Source organism: Pinus tabuliformis, chromosome 3_1, assembly GCF_031772625.1.
Source record: "Pinus tabuliformis cultivar Carrire ecotype Pingquan chromosome 3_1, CPIR1, whole genome shotgun sequence".
NCBI lineage: Eukaryota > Viridiplantae > Streptophyta > Pinopsida > Pinales > Pinaceae > Pinus > Pinus tabuliformis.
In genome coordinates this window covers 3,991,366-4,013,456 of record NC_142301.1, presented here as the reverse complement: position 1 = coordinate 4,013,456, position 22,091 = coordinate 3,991,366, and positions in this window count along the sequence as shown.

Sequence of the window (22,091 nt, the reverse complement as noted above, 5' to 3'; positions counted from 1 at the left end):
GGAAAAAGTCCTACAACGTTGTATCGCTACCAGACTTTGCCTGAGCCACGAAAAGTGTTACATGATGATGACAGAAGGGCTCATTCTAGGGCACTACATCTCAGCAGCTGGCATCCAGGTAGACCCGGCTAAAATTCAGATTCTTTTGCTCATCCCTACTCCCACTACTCAAACAGAGGTACGCAATTTCCTTGGATTTTCTGGATATTACAGACGATTTATAGAACATTACTCACGTATTGCTGCACCTCTATATGCTTTAACTGGCAATGTTGATTTTTTGTGGACAGAAAAATGCGACCAGGCTTTTAAGGAATTGAAGAACCTGTTATCAACAGCTCCAGTCCTTCGAGGACCCAACTGGAATTTGCCATTTCAAATCTCATCTGATGCCTCGGACACAACAATTGGTGCAGTCCTGGGGCAAGAAGAGGATAAGAAGCCATATGCTATTTACTATATCAGCAAAAATTTATCCTCTTCCGAACTCAATTATACTGTTACTGAAAAAGAATTCCTGGCTATAATACATGTTGTTAACAAATTTAGACATTATATTACAGGCTATCCTATTGTGTTATATATAGATCATTCTGCAATCAAATATTTGGCAAATAAACCTGTTACGAATGCTAGAATAACCAGGTGGTTGATCTTATTGCAGGAGTTCGACATCACAATCAAGGATCGACCTGGCAAGGAGAACCCTGTAGCTGATTTCCTCTCACGGATACCGAAAGCAATTGAAACAGCAGCAGTGGAAGATCAATTCCCTGACGAGCACCTTTTTGTTGTTGCTATTCGAACACCCTGGTATGCAGATGTCGCCAATTACCTCGCAGTCGGTAAGTTACCAAAACACTTAACCCCTCAGGAACGCAAGCAGATTGTTCAGAAGAGCACTCGGTTTTCATGGATTGGAGGCCATTTGTTCCATACAGGGGCAGACATGCAAATCAGAAGGTGTATTCAAGAAGACGAAATCTTCGAAATTCTAAAAGCTTTCCATGACGGGCCATGCGGGGGACATTTCGCTGAAAAAAGAACAGCACATAAAGTATTGCAGACCGGATACTATTGGCCTACAATTTTCAAGGATGCGAAAAAATTTGCACAAGCCTGTGGCAGCTGCCAGCGAGTAGGAAAACCTGGCCAAGCCGATGAAATGCCTCTGAGACCACAATTGGTCATTGAGCCATTTGAACGATGGGCTCTGGACTTCGTTGGGCCCATCAATCCATCATCAAATCACAGGACATACATTGTGGTGGCGACAGACTATGTTACTAAATGGGTCGAGGCCGAATCATTACCTAGGGCTACTGAAGACTCTGTGATACAATTCTTGTTCCATTTGTTTGTACGTTATGGACTTCCGAGAGAATTAATCACTGATGGTGGACCACAATTTGTTGGAAATAAATTAGCTGCAACACTTAACAATTACCATGTCCAACATAAGATCACTACCCCATACCATCCGCAGGCAAATGGGCAAGTAGAAAGTAGTAATAAGGTAATAGAATCAATTTTAACAAAAACCATTGCATCGCATCGGCGAGATTGGGCCGCTTGACTACCTGAGGCACTGTGGGCCTACAGAACCACATGGAGAAGTACTACAGGCTATTTACCCTATCAATTAGTGTTTGGAAAGCAGCCAATTTTCCCCATAGAATTCGAAATCCGAATGCTATGAACTGCACAGGAAGTCGGCCTAGATCTGAGTGAGGCACAAATCAATCGATTACAATAGATTAATGAATTGGACAAAATCAGGCTCTCTGCATTACAAAATACAACATTGATTCAACAGCAGCGAGCTAAATGGCACGATGCACTTATCAAGAATAAAGTCTTCCATGAAGGAGACTGGGCTCTGTTATACGACTCTTGGTTTCAGGATTTCCTGGGGAAACTCCAGACTCGATGGTTAGGACCATATGAAATCCAGAAGTTGCATGATAATGGGACCCTTACCCTGATCACAATTGACGGTTTTGGATATGCATTCAAGGTAAATGGCCACCGAGTTCGCCTTTATCGAAAGCCACTCACTCGGGAATCCTTCTGTCAACAGCTGCGACAAGATACTGATATGAAAATTTTAGGAGAGGAAGCGCAATCTTCCTCACCTATAGCTTAAGCAATTCATTTCATAACTTGTACATAACATCTTGTATATATGTTTCCTTGATTCTTTTTCTAAGTGTCTTTGTTGTTCCTTTGCGAAAAGGAACAACACTTGTGTGATTTTGCTGTTCCTTTTCAAAAGGAACAACTTTTGAGTGTTTTTGCTGTTCCTTTGTGAAAAGGAACAACACTTTTGCTTTTTGTTGTTCCTTTGCGAAAAGGAACAGCACTTGTGTTTTTGATGTTCCTTTGCGAAAAGGAACAGCACTTGCATGTTTTTGCTGTTCCTTTGCGAAAAGGAACAGCACTGGTGTGTTTTGCTATTCCTTTGCAAAAAGGAACAACACTGGTGTGTTTTGCTGTTCCTTTGCGAAAAGGAACAGCACTGGTGTGTTTTGCTGTTCCTTTGTGAAAAGGAACAGCACTGGTGTGTTTTGTTGTTCCTTTGCGAAAAGGAACAGCACTGGTGTGTTTTGCTGTTCCTTTGCGAAAAGGAACAGCACTGGTGTGTTTTGTTGTTCCTTTGCGAAAAGGAACAGCACTGGTGTGTTTTGTTGTTCCTTTGCGAAAAGGAACAGCACTGGTGTGTCTGCTGTTCCTTTGCGAAAAGGAACAACACTTGTGTGTTTTGTTGTTCCTTTGCGAAAAGGAATAGCACTTAGTGTTTTGTTGTTCCTTTGCGAAAAGGAACAGCACTTGTGTGTTTTGCTGTTCCTTTGCGAAAAGGAACAACACTTGTGTGTTTTGCTGTTCCTTTGCGAAAAGGAACAGCACTTGTGTTTTGTTGTTCCTTTGCAAAAAGGAACAGCACTTGTGTGTTTTGCTGTTCCTTTGTGAAAAGGAACAACACTTGTGTGTTTTGCTGTTCCTTTGCAAAAAGGAACAACACTTGTGTGTTTTGTTGTTCCTTTGTGAAAAGGAACAGCATTTGTGTGTCCCTGTTGTTCCTTTGCGAAAAGGAACAGCACTTGAGTGTGTCTACTGTTCCTTGTCAAAAGGAATAGCATTTGAGTGTCTTTGTTGTTCCTTTCTCAAAAGGAACAGCATTTGCGATTTTCAGTTGCTCCTCTCAAAGAAATGGTATCCTATGAATGAATTCTTCTCCCAGGAATGCCATTGACATGTTTTCGCCCTTATGGAGGATGCTTTGCGACCATGATCTCCTCAATCTTTTAGATACAACAATGAACTTATGCGGTGAACATAAACCATGAGATACCGAAATCAACACATCATAAATCGCTATTACTATGAAGCCAGTATGTATAAAAGGACAAGAGGAGGGACGTGAACTTTTAATCTTCACTGTCATTGTCATTTACCGGTACCATTGTTATTGGTGATCTTTATCATGACGATTTCCCTAAAAATCTTTTTTTGATCACTACTTGGGAATAAGAACGAATGATTTATATCTATCTGTTGGGATCGTAAGACTTCTTCCACCATTCCCCGCTCTTAAGGAGTGCGGAACCACCCTGATGTGAAAATAAAAAAGAGATATGCTCTGCAAAAGAAAACAAAAACAAAATATGAAAGTTGTCAAATGCAGGATAGGAGGTCTCATTCAGAGCAGGCCTACCATGATCGTAAGGGTGGAAGCGAAGTGGCATTCCCATAATGGCCACCACACCAGGGATATGGTCCAAAGATAAATTAACCAGCAAATCTTGGAACAGGAGGTCTCATCGCGAGCCGGCCTGACCACGTTTCGCGCCTACCTTGTGAATGGCATTATGACTATCTGGTCACCAAGCCAGCATAATGGCCTGCATTTTGACAAAGCACTCTTCAAAATATACACAAAGGATCATGGTTCCGGAGGGTGAGATAAACAACTCTGCCAAGGTTATGAACACCTGTGGGCAGCAGAGCTCTGTTAATGGCATCGAAGTCGTAATATTTACACCAACAGGTATGATATTAAATCTTTCTCTCTTATATCCTTTGCATGTATCATATGTCACACCCCGATATATCTATCGCATGAACATTACCACCGATCATGGCAACGGAACTGACAATGACTACTGGAGACTTCGTACAGTTGACAGACGTCCAATCCCCCGGTTCCTCATTATATCATGCAGGCTTATATAAAACGCGATCCACCTTTTTGCCTCGGTTTCGGCATTTCGTTGTTTTTTTACAACATGGCATAATTCCATATGATGTATTTGATGATTGCACTCCCGACTGGCTGCTGCTCCTCTCTTTGACGGCTGTGGGCAGCCTATCAGATCGCGGGGGGGGAAGTAACCTCATTACTCCATGGATTACGTGGCTGCATACCATTCGGGAAAAATAATGTACAAAGGAATGGCATGATTTAACGGTATGATGCTTCCATCCCACGGAGACTGCCGTCCACGATCTTTTCTTTTTGTTGCATGCCCTGTGTGATCCTTTCCTAAATTGGCATCGATCATCCTTTCTGCGTCGCAAATACCGCAAACAGTTGTTGTTCCATTTCTGAGTTCCATTTCTGAGTTGAATCATGGGCGGAAAGACGGTCCGGAGTGAACCTCACAAGCTGACAGTTTCCGCTGCTGCTCGCAAAATCCTGGAAAACGCAGGATGGTTGAATTACTTCAACCGCCTGCAAGAATCAAACGAAGCAGTAGCGTTGGAATTCCTGCAAAATTTGCAGGAAAACTACTCCGTAGTAGGGGGAAAGCGGATAGAGGTTACAGAGGATATCATCGCGGAAGTCTCAGGATTACCAGCTGCTGGACCCATATGGACGCCGAAGAAGGAAAGATTACAAAAAGCTATGGAAATTTTCCAGGACGAAGGCCAAAGCTTGACAGTCAAAGGGAAAGGAGTTCTGTCGGCAGCACTAGGGGAACCCTAGACTGAGCTAGCGAAAACAGTACAAAGCTATATCACCTGCGAAGGGAGAAAAGACATGGTAAGACCTCGTCACCTGAAACTCTTAGCTGTTTTAAAAGGAAAATTTTCTGTAAATCTCCCTGCACTCTTAAATTCGTTACTGCATGGTGCGGCCCAAAGCCTGAAAAAGGCCCAGCACATAGATACAGTCGTTAGCCACTATGGGCTGATTCGGTTGATAGTGAGCCACGGTCTCACTCAACAGCAAAGCACTTGGGAGGAATTGGTCGCAATAGTCGAAGGAGGATCGGTTGCACCACCCCCAAAACCTGAACAATCCTCTAGCACGCCGGAACGATTAGAGAAACGCAAGAAGTCAGCAGCAGAAAGACATGCCGCTTCAAAACGGAAGCAACCTTCCGATACACCAGAACAACCAGAGAAACCCGCAGAACCTACTGATACTCCCGACCAACTTGAGAGGCCAAGGAAGTCAGCTCGGCTGCCCCGGATATGAGGAAGGTTGGAAAGAATTCAGGGAACAACGGCTCAGCCAATTGAAATTGCGGATGAACCTCCAGAATTAGAGGGAGGACCCTCCGAAGGAAATGTTGAGCAATCGGAGGCCGAGACTGACCAGCCGGAAGGAGAAATTGAAAAAGGACATGAACCCTCTGAGGGAGAAGAGGCCACCAAACAGGGAAATCAGGAAGAAGAAATTGCACAGCCAGGGGGTAGCCCGTTGCAAGACCCTCCAAGTGAGGAGGAATTGGCAGCAGTTCTGGCCAATATGGGAGAATATGGCCAGGCCTCCAGCACAGGAGGTGTCCCTGACAGTCCTATAGAAAGAGAATTACCCGAGGAAATGCATGCAGAAGAGGCAGGGGAAGAAAACCTGCCTGGTTATGATAATGAAATGGAAGATAACAATCTGGGAAAATCTACCCCCAGGATGCCGAAGGATATCACAGATAAAGAAGACGCAAGCTTGAGAACCAAACCCTCTGCCGAGACAAGGGAAATTGCGAAACTAAGAAAGAAGCAACAGAGGTTGCTGGGCACTATAGCCAGACTCCAGCAGCAAATTCGAATGCTGAAAGCCAGTCTGAGAATACGAAAGACTGCAGGGAAAAGGAGGAGGACCACGGTAGCAAGAACCTCGAGGACAAGAATTCGCTTTGATGGATGAAACCCCATCAGGAGACCTACTGCCGAGGAACAGTCTGCTGTTCCAAATAATAATGAAGAACAGGGTGCTGTTCCAAATGACATGGAGGAACAAACTGTTGTTCCAAATAGCGCGGAGGGACAGACTGCTGTTCCATCTGGCCTTGAAGAACGAATGGATATTCCAATGGAACAGCAAGAGGCTCCGATGGTGGGAAGACCACAGCAACCCTTCGTTCGCATTAAGAAGGAAACAGAAAACAAAGAAGTCCAAACAGAAGCACCACCCTCGGGCGTAATTCGGGTCCTAAACTAAAAGCAACGTAATAGGAAGGTCCAGGTTAAACTCCCAGCCTCTATGGCTGTGTGGAGGAAGGACCCAAAAACCAGAACCTTGCATAAAATGATGAAGGAAGCCCAGCAGGAAGCCGAGCAATTGCGAGAACAGACAGTCCCCAAGGAAAGATACGAAGAGCTCCAACAGCAACTTCGAGACATCAGTCAGTCCGAGAGCCAGGCCTTTGAAGGATGGCAGAAGGAGCAGGAAAAGGTTGCTAAGGTAACTCGTCGATTAGATAGTGTTGTTAAGCAGATGGACACCGTGTGTTCCTTATATAATGATGTTTTGACTTGTAGGGCCCCTGCTAAAAATTATGCTTTATTTTTGCTTGAATGATATCTGAGATTAAAAATAAAAGTCGTTAGGGCAGGAGCACCTATCCATATCAACACTGTTAATGATTTTATAGACTGTTGCAAGCACTATGGAGTTAGAGTTCAAAGGTTATTATGCGAGTTTTACCTGCACAATCTTGTGCTAGACCAGGAAACTGACTTAAATCCTGGCCTTTTTGTTGGCGATATACAATTCCAAGCCTTCATCTCATTTGGGGTTAATCAGGTGAAATGGCTCAGAGCTTATAACACCTTTCAGAGACAAGAAAATAGCCTAGACTTGTGGATACGAGCTGAACCTAGAGACCCAGTGATGCTATGGAGAAAGCATAGGAGTCTTATAAGGACCCCAGGAGTCATTGAGATAATAGGGCCCATGCACGAAGACTTGATCCGAAACGGTCTGGAATATTTCCTGACTATTAAAGATCTTGCCCTCGATGCTGCGAAATTTTGATACCGGACCTCTAGTCCAAGCATCCAGCTCAGGGAACCATTCAAATATGAGAATTTTGAGCTGGCTGCCAGCCGATTGAACCTTTATGGGGAACGGATTCTGCAAGCAGGGCCATCCTGGTTAGGGTATCGATTTCGCAGTCCAATTATTTGGCACCCTGCACTCGGATATCAGGCCTTATATGAGATGCCTGCAGATCAAATAGACCAGTTCTTTGACCATCTAGTTGCTCATCACGGTTGCCGGCCTCCTCACGAGATCCCTTCTCCGGCCTATTCTCTCACTGCCTTGCATCTCAACTACAATGTTTTCATGAGGCCATGAAACAGGGTAAGCAGGGGGGTGTGTGGAGCACCTGGAAGGTATGCTTTTGATTAGCAATCTAGTGGTTTTTCAATAATAATTGTAACCTTTTCTGCATTATGAGTTCAAAGAAGATAAAGGGTTTTGATAAAATGTGCAACAATCGATAAAGGAAGCTTAAGTGCTAATGATTGACGTTTTCTATGCAGGAAGACGTGGAAACAAAGGATCGGCGATTGAAAGCAAGAAGCAAAGGGAAAATAACTACTGTCCTGCCAACAGGGAACCGGATGCGGACAAGATCAAGTAAAATTAGAGCCGAATAGCCCAGAGAAAGAAAGCAGGATACTGAGATGGAGAACGCAAGAAGGGAAAGAGAAGAATCGAACGATTAGCGAATCCCTCAGGATCTTTGATCCTGAGGGATCGCTGCTTTAACTTATCTTTTGATTATCTAGATACCTCCATCATTTCTGTTATATAAAAGCACCACGCCATTGAACGGAGGAGGACTATTTTTGTAATTCTAAGTTTCAAAACCAACTGTAATCATTGAGTCTCTCTGAGACCTGACTTTGTTATACTTTTGTTGATGTGATTAATATAAAAGACTTGGTGTTCATTTCGTCTCTGCATCTGGAGTAACTTAACGCAGTGTTCCATTGGCAACCAAGGGCCCAGCTCCGAAGGACACTTGCTTTTGTATTACTATACTGTGTGGTTTGTTTATTTCCATTATTTAAGTAATATGATACATCTTTTATGTGATATGCTATGCTTCGTTATAACTGATATCTGAATGAGTCCTTTATCTCATGTCTCTGCATTGTATAAGTGGATCTATTCGAATTACATCTCTCAGCTAATTCTGTAGCGGAATGTTGGTATGAATGTTATTGTTATCAGATCCATGAGAAGTAATATTTGTAAGACTTGAAAGCAATATTACTTCATTCAGGAACATAGTCATATCACCCATTACTCTCAGATTGCTGTAGTGGTAGAGAACGTGTACATACGGTTGAGGATTGTTGTTCCATTATTGCTGTTCCATTTCTTTACTGCTGTTCCATTTCTTTACTACTGTTCCATTTCCAGATTGCTGTTCCATTTTACTTTCCGCTGCTTGATTTACCTGCCTTTGTTGTTCTTAGTGTGAGAGCAGGCCTAAGGCTGTAGTGAGCCTCAGCAAGACGCTGCTTAGCCCCAGACCTATAAGTCCATGCTCTGATTTCCTTTCTTTATCAGTTTCTAAAGGGATGGGTTATTACTTCCGCACCCTTGACTGATCAATCGTTTTGTGTGATTCTATCTTTTGGGTTAGTTTCGTTATAGCTTAGCACTTGTTTCCTTTCAAATCATTAGGACACTATACTACTGAGCATTACTCGGACAAACAACCTCGGATTGAGTTACTCCTTGCAATAACAAAACGCTCCCGGATTGACTTATTAATGTGGGATAATTAGCGGTGTGAGGGACCCTAGTTACAGCTCTACACCAGCTACACCCATTCTTCATCATAAAATTCTAGAATTATTTCATCTTATAGGGCTCTAGAAAGGTCCATTTCTACGCATATTCAGGCAAAGGAGGTGTTTTTCCTCGCAAAGTGGCATCTAATACTTTTAAAAAATGCCCTAGTATATTGCCTATGGCTTTTGAGGATTCTGGCAGCTAATAATCTAAAGGTAGGAAGTAGAGTCTTCACCATACCAACACTGAAGTGAATGTCTCTTGCTCCTCCTAATCTCTTCTCTCTTCTGACTTCCTCCTAATTTTCTATCTAGCCCTGTGCTCTACTATTTTCCTATTTTTCTCTGTCGATACTCCTAGTTTCTGCCTCTATTGGCTTCTTGAAGCAGTTCAAGACTGTATAGCTATAGTAGAGAGTGGAACTCCCCCCTTCTCACCCCTCCATGGTGCCTAACACTGATACCTTGCTTCAAACCCTAGTTTTGTGCATTTCTCCCGCTGTTCGCCTTCTCAATTCACAACTCAAACTTGTGATTTCCCTAATCCCAACTTTAATTCATTTTCATTCAAATATTTTTATTCTCTATGAGGATCCCACCCCAACCATTGTCAAAATCTCGTGAAATCATATTAATGGTTTTTAGATGGAAGTAATGTTTGGTGGTATTCTTGGAGCATCAACGCAAGCTTTGCCAATCTACTTGGATTCTGTTGGCTATGTGACTCCATATTTATCAATTCTTACAACAATAGCATAATTCTTGCTTATTTTCCCATGAACTCCTTCTTCTGGGAGAAATATTTTGAGTCAGATTTTATTTCTGACTTGAGACATAATGTTGCTACTTCAAATTTGCCCAATCTTGGTGATAGTAAGGTTTTTTCTCTAGTTAGGGTAGCTACCTCATTTTATTTATCTTCACGCACCCAAATTATTTCATCTACATTTACACATTGTTGCTACCATAAGGTAGCACGATCAACATTAAAAGTTTAGCCACTTCACCCATCATGCTTAGAACTGGTATTATTTTTCCCTCCTCTCGAATGAGAAAAGTAAAAATGTTGATGCTTAGATCTATTTCATTATAGTTATTTGTGCTACTGGTTAAATGGTCAATAACTTCCATCGATATCTAATCACGATAACCTTCATCCCCATATACTTTGAATGTTATAACATATAATATACTAACAAATTCCCTTGCTCTAGTATACCTGGAGACAACCAATGACTCCGCAAGTCCAAGAATGGCTGAAAATTCATCATCTTCTTCAAAAACTATAGGTTGGTTGCCCCAAATTTTAGTATAAAGTTTTCTCGAAAGTGTAGCAAAAATGATTTACTTAAGTTGTTTCTCACAAGCAATGTGAACAACAAAAATGGTTGTTATTGTATTCTCCAAACCTACAAAATAAATGTTAAAACCCTATAAAAAAATGATATGAAAACCAAGAGACACACATAACAACAAAATAAGAGTGTAACAACCCAATGGAAATATGAAAAAAACTTTTATTTTATTAATCAAATAGAAATTTTACACTTGATGAGGAGAGATTGTAGACTTGGATCTATGAATCCCCCTCTATGGGATGGGTCCTTTTGTAAACATGTGCTTTAGCTTCAACGCTTCTTTCAATTATTATATGCATTGGGAAAAACATGGTTATGGAGGCTTGAACCAAAAGTGAGAGCTCAAATGTCATAGGATGATAATGGGGATGGTGATATTGGTAATAGTGAAGAATGAGGGAAAAAACCCTCTATTTATAACAAATATTGACATAGATTGAGACTTAGAAAATAATAAAATATTATAGACTAAATCAAAATCCAAATGTTGTGAATATCTTATTATATTTTTTGAGAGGGAAAAGATATTTTAAATGGTCAAATATATTTATTTAGAAAATGGTTAAATTATTTAACAAATAAAAAGTTGTTTATTAATTAGTTTATGATGATTAATTCATTTAAATAAGAAACAATTATTAAATAATGATATAATTATCATTTTATGAGAGAAATGGGGCATAAATATGAAATAATAAATAAAAATGATTTATTTGAATATTCTAGAGTGGTTAAACAAAAAATGGTTAGAAATGATCATTAAATAATGATTTAATAATTATTTTGAGATAATATTAAAGAAATAATGATCTATTTTAGTTATGCTCATGAGGTTTTTGGATTTTATTGAGAAATACTTTAGGAAATTGGTTCACTAAATTATTGCCTAAGGTAAAAGAAGGTTTTAATATATAAAAACCTATCCTACATGGTGCATTTTGATCATCCTAGTAATACATGACTAGGTGATCATATTTCGGGTGATAACAGATTGTCGCCCAACATAAGAGTTTGAGGAGCACATCGTATGACAGAAATACATTGTAGCTTCACTTTCGCAAAACACCGAAGGGGAGTAATAGGGAGAGAGAGAGATCTCTCAAGTAATAGGAAGGAGTGAAGTTGGAGGGAGTGAAACCTACCTGTGAGATAAAAGTTTCCTTTATTGATGAGTACAAGATCTCAATAAGGGGGGGGGAGATATACCCATACCTACGAGATAACCGAGTACAAATAATAATGGTGTGCCTAACAATTTGGGTCTGAGGCACATAGTACATGATACATGATATGCTAGCATCAATGGGGAAAAAATGATACAATGACATAATGATCCCCATATACATAATTTCCTCAAATACAGTGGCTAGGATTGATATAATTAAGTATGTTGATTTGAGGACATCAGACATAATTCCCCCATATTGGTGTGGTGAAGTGGGGGGGGAGATCACAACCAAAGAAGCCCTGATGAATAAGAGAGGTATTTAAATATCTCAATGGACCATTTGAAATAGAGGTTCATGTTGTGAGTTATGCAATCGGCAGATACAAAGCCATTCAAATAAAAATAACTTCTTCTAAGGCTAGATCATAATTGTCTGACATCTAGGTATGTGAGGGGCTACCTAAAGGGACATCCCCTCATGAGGTCTAGAACATCTCACGCACAGCTTAGAAAGTCTAGGAAAATCTGCTAGATCAATAATCCACCAAGTGTATGTTTCTTGATTGTGCGGTAATGAGTTGAATTTAAGCATGCGAGAAAAAACCAAGTAAAAGGGAAATAATTATTCACTTTGCTTAATTAGAGGCACCAAGAAAGGATTAAAGATGAAACCAAGGTACACCATCCTCTAGACTACTCTCCTGGAATAAATGTGTTGTTGTTAACAAAAGCAGGCCCATCGGAGTTTAGGCAATTATGAATCCTCAACAAAGGCACAAGGATCATAGTATTATGGCTAATAATGAATAACACTGGGGATAATAATTGGAAGATATTGGGACTCGTGGAGTTATGATTTACCTTGTAATAGCATAACATGCAAGGTTGACCTCATAGTGACTAACACAATTCCATAAGGGATGGTCAATTACTCAGAAGGAGGATTTTCAAAGGCACATCAGGATAGATGGAGGTAAAATATAAGAAAAATGGGATGAATGTGACACATAGATGGATAATATATTGTAATAGGACTCAATGGGACTTTGAACAGACTCCGCATATGTAGGGGTGAGTCATCTCTAATGCTTTGAAGAAAGGTGACTATATCATGATTCCACATGAGAAAGGCCCGCAACGTGCCATAATAGAATGGGTAAATAGTGATTACTCTTTATGGAACTCGACTCATAATTCTAAAATTTCAAAGGAAAAGTGGTATGAGAGTACATGTGACTCATATTAAGAGATTTGATTTAATGCACCAAAGTGAGACCTCATGGAAAAAATGGCTTTGTGGAAAAGTTTCAAATTATGAGAAACATGGAGACCCATTGTAGATATCAGTGAGAGAATTCCAACAGTGCTGACGGTTTTTAAAACCGAGCTACCATTTACTCCTAATGGCCAAAAAAAACTAGAGTTTTTCCTATAAAAGGGCTTCTTTCCCCCAATTCCAATTCATTTGTACATTGATTTGTTGGAGAATTTAGAGAAAAGAAAGAGGTACTAAATCTTGGTGAGCTCGTAGTGGAGTCATTGGATTTCGAATCTATGACTTAGTAGGTGGCCTTACATGTCTAGAAATGGCCTTAATGCTCTTGGAAGGATGGATTCTCATGAAGAATTAAGGAAAGAAGGTTGTCCATTTAATTTATGAAAAAGAGACATTATGTATGGAAAAGATACAAGTGAAAAGATGTTTATTTTTAGAATAGACAATATCTCCTATCTCTCTCTCCTCCCAATCCCAAAATCAATAAGGAATATCATTTAAATTTAATGCCCCGAGCTACATTTTTAAGACCTAGTTAGGATTCTTAAGAAAATTACCCAAACGGTAACACAATTCTTGTTATTGTTAGACCTATGCAAAAGGGATTTCTCTAACATCCACTTTGATAAGAATCTTTCCATGTGCTCAATATTCTCAATAAAAATAACATACTTTGTGGTTTTGATGAGTAATTTCTATTAAGTTTTATGCTTTTATGGATCTTGGGGAATTCCTAAACATAAACTTCTTAGACTAAATAAGAAGTGATCGATTTGCAATATTCTTTTTTTTTGTGTGGATATGGTTAAAGTGGACGGAATCTACCCATGGTATTTACCGTGGTAGTTGCCCATGACATTGACCCATGGTATTTGCCTTTGTTTTTTGAGTGAAAACAATAAAATAATGTCTCTAGAGAGTCAATGAAGCATATAAAAGGGGATAGGAGCCTAACATTGTAATAATCAAGAGTTATTTATCTATTTTTCTTTTCTTGAGAGCTTGTCAAGGCCAGTTCTAGTTGATCCCAAGGAGGAAAACCCCATGGGAGTAATTTCTTTGGTGGATCCATTGAGGATCTAAGATTGTGCTTTAGCATCTTTAATTTCTCTATTGATGGGAAGCCATACATGCCAAGGCACGAGATTTAGTAGTGCATGTGTGGGATAGATTTACATAAATAAGAGGCTGCATTTTCAAATCTTTATTGTGTTCGTTACTCCAAGAATTTTATTAGAACACCTACAATGTACCAGAACTTATTAAAATTTTGATGATTGGGAAATTACAATGGTATCATAGTTGTGCATCCTACCATCCTGAGGGTTTTATTGGAAAATTCTAAATTATTTGTAGGGTTATTTGGAGGTTTCATGCAAGGAAATTTGGTGGAATTTATGCTCACCCTAGCCAACATTTCCATCATCGACGGTATTTCTTATCATCCTAGTTGGTTCTATTTTTTGGTTGATTGGAAGGAGAATTTTCTGCATTATTTTAAGAGTTATTGTTTTATTGCAAACAACAGAGAAAACATTACTTTGCCAAATTTTTAGATTGGACCTGGGTTTGCTTTACCATATTTATCCAATCAAGTTTATGGGGTTGAGAACAAACCCCTATCATATTTGAGGGTCTCTTTTCAATTGTATTGCAAGGCTGTGAGATTTGTTGTAGGAATTACTACCATATATTCTATAATTTGATTACAGGTCTATAGAAATCCAACGGAAGAGTTCATCTCCTTCTGGTGGGTCAAACACCAAGGGTTCAAAGGCTAAATTCTGAGCACAAGTATCATATCATATTATGTTTGTTTCGTTTCAAGATCAATGGTATGAATATATTTTTGTAATATATGTTGGAAAGAGGCTAGCTTATTTAAATCTAAGGAGGATACCCTGCCTTTCAATGCCATATTTAACTTGCTCATAGATCTAAAGTGTCTCCTTGAAATAATTGTAGATTGATTTCATTGGAGGTAAAAGAGGTCAAATTGCAAAGGTTGGAAGGTCAAGTTTCTAAACTTGATCCCAAGGAAGAATATAAATTGTCTAATCAAGCTCATCCTAGGATTGAGATCGAACCCATAGTGAAATTTGGAGATTGATCACTTGGAGGCCACATTTATTTTCCAAAGACTGAGGGTTTCAAGGGTCCTTGCTCCATGCATCTTTTAGAATTCTTTCTCTTGTAGTGTTCTCTTCTCAAAGATGTACGAAAAGAACCTAGTTAAGACTGTGGATGATAAACAGTATCAACAGTATAAATGGCTGCTAAAAATTGTAGGTCTGCAACAAATGATAGAAAAAAAACTTGTGAAAGTCCTAATCTATGCCACAATCATAGTTAAACAACAAAAAGAAACATCAATAACTCCAATCATCCAATGGAAACCAGATATACAAAGAATAGATTTTATTATAACACCTATGAAGGGAACAAATAAATGTTACATGTCCCCCTCTATGGGATGGATTCTTAGATATCCTCAAACGTATTCATCTTATGTAGAGTCTCTCCCCTCTATAATGTGAAAACCCAACAAATAAAATGTTTAAGCTTAATGGGAACTCAAATGGCAGAGAAATGGAGTGTGTCAATGAAAATAATCAAAGTTACAGTAGTGAGTGCAACAATGAAAATAGTCAAAAGTGAATATGAATGGAAAACCCTTCTATTTATAACAAAATATTGATTTATCCTCGAATAATGAGCAATAATAAAATATTATTAACCCCATTCTTGGAATAACCACTTGGAATATTTTATTGTATTTGGTTAGGAGGGAAAAAGTATTTAAACTTTTATTTAGAAATAATAAATAAATAAATGATTTATTTATCATCTCAACAAATTGGTTAAGGAATAATAAAGAAAAAATGATTTATTTAATTATTCCTAAGGGATTTTTCAAATTTGACAAGGAGTAATAATTAATTAGTGATTCATTAATTATTCCTAGAGAAAAATAAGATAATTAATAATTTATCTGTTGATTTTTCATAATTGGGTCAAATATGACAAGGAATAATAATTGAACAATGGTTTAATTAATTATTCCTAGAATAAAATCAATTAAATAGTGATTTATTTAATTATTTTGCATGAGTTTAATTATAAATTACTTAACAAAGGTGGTTTATTAAGTAATTTTTCGCAGTGAAAGAAATTTTACTATTGTAAAATTCTCTTTACATGGTGTAGTTCGATCCATCTAGTAAATTAGGCTAGATGATCAATATTTTGGGGATAATAGATTTCCCCCCAACGTATGAGTGTGAGGAAAACATATGACCGAATTTTGTTGTAAAGACACAATCACTACACAACAAAGTGGAGTGGGAGAGAGAGAGAGAGAGACCAATACAGCTGAATCATGATGATAGGGACAGAGGGGGCAAGACCAATGCAAGTCACCTTTTATGTTGTGATACCGGACCTCAATGAGGTAGGGGAAGCATATATATACCCGCCAAGATAACTTAGTAAAAAAATAATGGTGTGCTGAGAAACATCAAACTGAGCAATGAAGTACATGTTGAATGGTACATGACATGTTGGCATAACTGAGTTAGAAAATAATACAATGTGTCCCATATATATAATGCACCTAGAAAAATATGAGCTAGGATTGAATATAATATGAACTGATTACATGAGATATAATGGCCCTTCCCTCAAAAAATGGGTTGGAGGGAGGGTAGAACAACCGAAGAAGCCCTGTTGAACAAGGAAGGGATCTGCAAAACTAAATGGATCATCTGAAGGAGACATGCATGCTATGAACATTGTGATTGGTAGGAACCAAACCCATCATATTTGCAGAACTGCATCTGAGGCTGTAGCATAATAGGAATTCATCCAAGCGTGTGGGGGGCTACCTGAAGGGCCACCCCCTCATGAGGTATCAAACATCTCACACACACCTAGGAACCACTGGTACAATCTGCTACATCATTGGACCATCGAGTGTATGGATCATGAACATGAAACAACCAAGTCAAAGGGAAATAATGAGTCCCTCTACTCAATCCAAGGTACTGAACAAGAATGGAAGCTCGAACCAAGATACACCGCCCTCTAGGTCATTCTTCTAGAATAAATGAGTTGATGTCGATAGAATAGGGCCCCCAATAGGTGAGGCAATAAGGATCCTCAACTAAGGTATGAGGGAAAATAGTAATGTGACTGATGGACTAACACTAGGTATAATTGAAAATGAGGGACTGAGGGACAAATAGATGACTTCCCTTGTTAGAGCATAAAGTGCATGGTTGAGCTAGTAGCGACTGACTCAACTCCGAATGGGATGCAGAAAGTATGACTCAAGGCTAAAATGGGAAACATGAGATGAACGATATCAAAATATGGATGGAATATTGTGATATGATATAATGGGATATGAAAAAGACTCCATGGATGCAAGAGTGACTCATCGCGGATGCTCTAAACAAGAATGACTCGATAAGGCTGCCACACAAAATAGGCCTGGTGGGGCCCGTGAAAAAATGAGTAAATGATGGTTACATGTGATGAAAATTGACATGTGAGATGACAAGTTCCAAGGGAAGGTGGTCCCGAAATTACAAGCGTCGCATATGAAGAAATTCAATTTTGAGAGGTGCTGAAGTGACCCTTCTTGGAAAAGTGGCTTCCTAGTGAAGTGTCAAATCATCCAAAACTGAGAAAGACTCATTATAGTACTCGATTAGAAATTTCTAATGATGTTGATGGTTCGTCAAGCTGAGCTACAGTTTGGTCAAAGCGAGCCATAGAAAAATTGTGGATTTTTCTATGAAAGGACATTTTCCCTCCAATTGGAATTCATTTTCTAAGTGAGTTGTGGTGAATTTGGAGAGGAGGAAAAGGCCCTAAATCTTGTGGAGATCGTAGTGAACAAATCGGCCATGAGAATCAGGATCTGCAACTTTCAGGTAGGTGGCCTTACTCATCTCTTCAATTTCAATTGTTTATTTCATGATTTCTGGCTCCAAGGAGCTCCCTGGGAGACCCTTGCTCCTCTTCATAGTTGCATCACACTTTATGTGCCCAGAAGTGCGATTTGGATCACAAGAAATAGGCAAAAACCTGCGAGCTCACACTTTATGGTCATAGAACTGCGATTTGGGGCTGAAAAGGGGGGTGGTTTGCTTGCTTGGTGGGGGTTGTAGGTTGATCAGTGTAGACCATTGTTTTCTTCTCTCAACTGACAAGACATGTGGTGTTTTGCAAGAATGGAAGAGCTAAAATTCAACTGGTGTGAGTGAGACTTGGATACTTGATGCAGGGCCATTCAACCGAAGAGAAAATCTTTGTAGTTAGCAGACATAGGGGGTCATGTGTTTTAGGGAAATTAGTTACCTAAGTCTTAAGCCAATGTAATATTTAGGCTTTAAGTGATTTAATTAGATACTGGAAGAATATGTAAATGCTCTCAAAACAAATAAATGAGAACATGAGTGGTGAATAAATGACAAAGAATTAGAATTCAAATCCAACTCTTAAACAGTTCCATGATTCAAGGAACAAGAGATATATTTTAGGAATTAATTAGAGTGGAAGTGGACAGAGAGGATTCAAGAGTCATTTTATTGAATCGAGGAGTCAACCCAGGAATATTTCAATTGAACCATTCTGGGCTTAAAATGTAAGCCTAAGGGCAGAGTCAAAGAGAAGAGGCCACTAATAGTAGAATCAGGCTTTTGTGTGTGTGAGTGAGACCGAGGAGTCTCGAATGTAATCTTTGTTTTTACACACACACAAACACAGATATATATATATATATATATATATATATATATATATATATATATATATATATATATATATATATATATATATATATATATATACATATATATATATATATATACATATACATACATACATATATATATATATATATATATATATATATATATATATATATATATGTATATATATCTATATATATATATATATACTAAGGTTTATTCCTGACTATGTCATATTGGGTGAATCAGTATTTCATAGATGAATTACTGCTAAATTCATAGGCTCTGCAATATGTTGCAAGAAGAATTCAGAAGGATGTAGAGGAACATAGTTAATTTAGAGGAATCGTAGAAGGATCCTTGAATCAAATTGAGGAAAATAGTGAAGGACTCTAAGAGAAGGAACAAAGAGGAGGCTCTTTGGATTCCTATTGAAGAATCGATGAATCAAGAGGAGAATTGGTTCACTATACCAGTGGAGAAATTGAGTACTGTTCGAATAGAACATCGAAGGGAAATTGGGCCAAAAAAGAAACCAAGAGGAAGTAGAAGGCGGAGTTGAAGAGCTCTGCAAGGACAGAGATCAAAGGAGAGTGAGGAGTTTAAGCTCAGAAGGAAGAGCAAGCTATGGATGGGTAGAAGGCCAAAACCTTTAAAGAAGCCAAACCATAGAAGAACTGATGACTTAGCGTAAAAACTAATTAAAGGGATGAAAAAAAAAGCATGAAGTGTTAGTGCTCAGCAGCCATTGGATCTGGGTGATTAATGGCTACGATTGAAATCCCAATCACATTTCGGAGGTGTCAAGGGACAACAACAACCAAAATAGTGATATCCAATGAGCAATGTGGCGATATTGTCGATAGACCGATCAACGATCGTTCAATTGGAGGTTTAGAGCGGAAGAAGCCAAGTGCGGTTGGAGAAGCGATATTTGATAGCGATAATCGGAGTATCAGAGCTCAGACCTATCAGAGTTCGGAGGAGCAGAAGTGTGGAGTGATTAGAGACTGGACTCGAGGATAATCATAGTCACGGTTCTATAATATTTGAAGTCTGTGTATGCGGTTTGGAGTGAAGTTTCCTTTGAATTTTCCGTTTCCAATATTTTCTGAAAGGTTATTAAGTGCTCCTAATAACTTTTGAGCTGACTGTGCGATCACACATTGGAGTCGGAGGGAGAGAAAGGCCTGTATGTGTTAATGACCTGAGGAGGAGCAAAACCTGATTTGCGATAAAGGAAAATGTCCGTAAGTGTGCAAAGGCCATATAAAGGCCCAAGGGTATGTTATGTGTTTTAATCCTTTTATAAAGGATTCAGTGTTGATAGTGAAGTGCGATAGTGTTATTCCATTTCTCATGGAATAAAACCCCGTCGATAGTGTATTTGCGTTAACGCATTCCTTTGAGAAAAGCACCGATAATGTATTATGTGATCCCTATGGAAAAGAGTTTCGATAGGTGGTTTACAGTGGGGTTATTAAGTTCTGATAAAAAAGGAACTACTTATAAAGGGGCCTTGACCATTTATGGTCTGAAGATTTGACTCCATTGTAGAGTTAAATACCTGGGGTAGTTGTGGATGCATTGTTAAATGCATACTGTGGGTATATGTTGGGTAACCCTGGCATCATTTTGCTAAGTGTGGTTATATGTTAGGGGACCTGTGCATCATTAGTGGTATCAAAGCAAATTTGTAATATGTAAGAGGGAACTTTGAAGTTCTTGGAAGACTGTAGCAGTTCCAGTAGAGGCTTGGAGTAAACATGAACAAAGGATTCCTTGAAGGAAAGAGAAAGCAAGAATGCTTAATGAAATTTCTGAAGGAAAGAGGACTTGGAAACCAACCAAAGGACAAGCCATTCAAAGTGTATAAGAATGGGAGAGCAAGATCATGCATAGATCTTGGAGGTAAGACAATGTATTTTATCCCAATGTTAAATTGAAGATTGTTGGTTGTAGATGAAGCATCTTAACAAAGGACAGCAAGAGAAGCTATGATAAGAGAGCTAGATGTGTTCTTGAAGGTAGAGTAAGGAGAATAATCTAAAGGAGAAGTGGCAGTGAACCTGAAGAATCCAACAAGAAATTGGACAAAGAAGACAACTGAAGTGTTCTCAAGAGAGAGTGAGAGATTGTAGAAGCATAGAAGGAGCAAAGGTGTTGTTGAAGAGGAGGTTCCAGACAAAGGACCATGATTACCAAAAGACTGAGTGAGGAGAGCTTGTTGAGGTAAGTTGAAACAAGGAGGACTTGTTGTTGCATATGTTTTAATGCAGCTTATAGTAAACGAGCGAGAGCTTATGAAGAAAGAGGAGAAGAAGATGACTACTGATATTCATAGTAGAGGTTCAGAGAGAAGCCACATTAGAATATGTGAGAAGAAGAATGCTAAGGAAAATGGCAAGAGGATGAGTCAAGAGGAGGTTGACAAAGAAATTGTCAAGTTAAAAGAACAACTCGATGCATTAAGGAGGATACTAGAAGATGAACAGAGACTAGGTTGGGTCTTGAGAAAGAAGCCAGTGGAATGGCATGAGATGCAGAGAAGGCTACAACAAAAGCAAGTAAGATGGCTGATGGGAAAACTCAAGGAAGTTGAGTTGGAAATGGAAATGGAAGAGTCCATCTGTGAACCTGAAAAGGGAGAAATTCTGGGAGAAAGTGAAGATTACGCTAAAGATGAAGACTTGAAGACTGAAAATTCAAGTGAGGCCAAAGGGTCACATGGTTTCAAATCTGACAATTTCTGTATGCTTACAAGTGAAACAAGTGAAGGAAAATTTGTTGATATTGTCATAGAGAAGGAAGAAGACAAGTAGAATCAAAATTTTGTTTTGGAAGAAGATGAGATAGATAAGTCTCATATACAGTTGGGGGAAGATATCAAGCAACCAAGTGAAGGGCTTGAGGAGATTGAAGGAGAGACCATCGAAGAATTCTAAATCATATGAAGGATTTGGAACAACAAGGAGATATGATGGTTGAAATATCAAGTGGGACTGTAGGGTCTTATGTTTTTAATATTGATAGTTTGTCTGTGGATGCAGAACAAATGCAGGAGAATTTTAATGCAGATGGTGAGACAAGGATAGTTCTTAGAGAAGATAAACAGCAAGGGATTGAAGGCAAACTTGAGGAAGAGACTATGTTAGCTAAAAACATATTAAAGGATCATCAATTCACTATGATGATAGGCACAATGGAGATAGCCATGGAAACTGTTGAGACAGACAATAGGGAAGAAGGACATCTACTGGAAGATGTTAAGAAGGAGGAACCCTATGTGAAAGATTTAACCTTGGAAAAAGGAACACTAACAAAGAAGTTTCTTGAAGAGGATGGACAAACTTTTGAAGATGTCAAAATTCTGGAGGAGTACTCTATGAGAATAGAGTATGATGGAGAAGACTTCTTGAATGAGGGAAGTAGTGATTTGCTACAGCAGAAAGACTGTGAGATTACAAGTGTCAGAGGAAGACAGGGTTTTA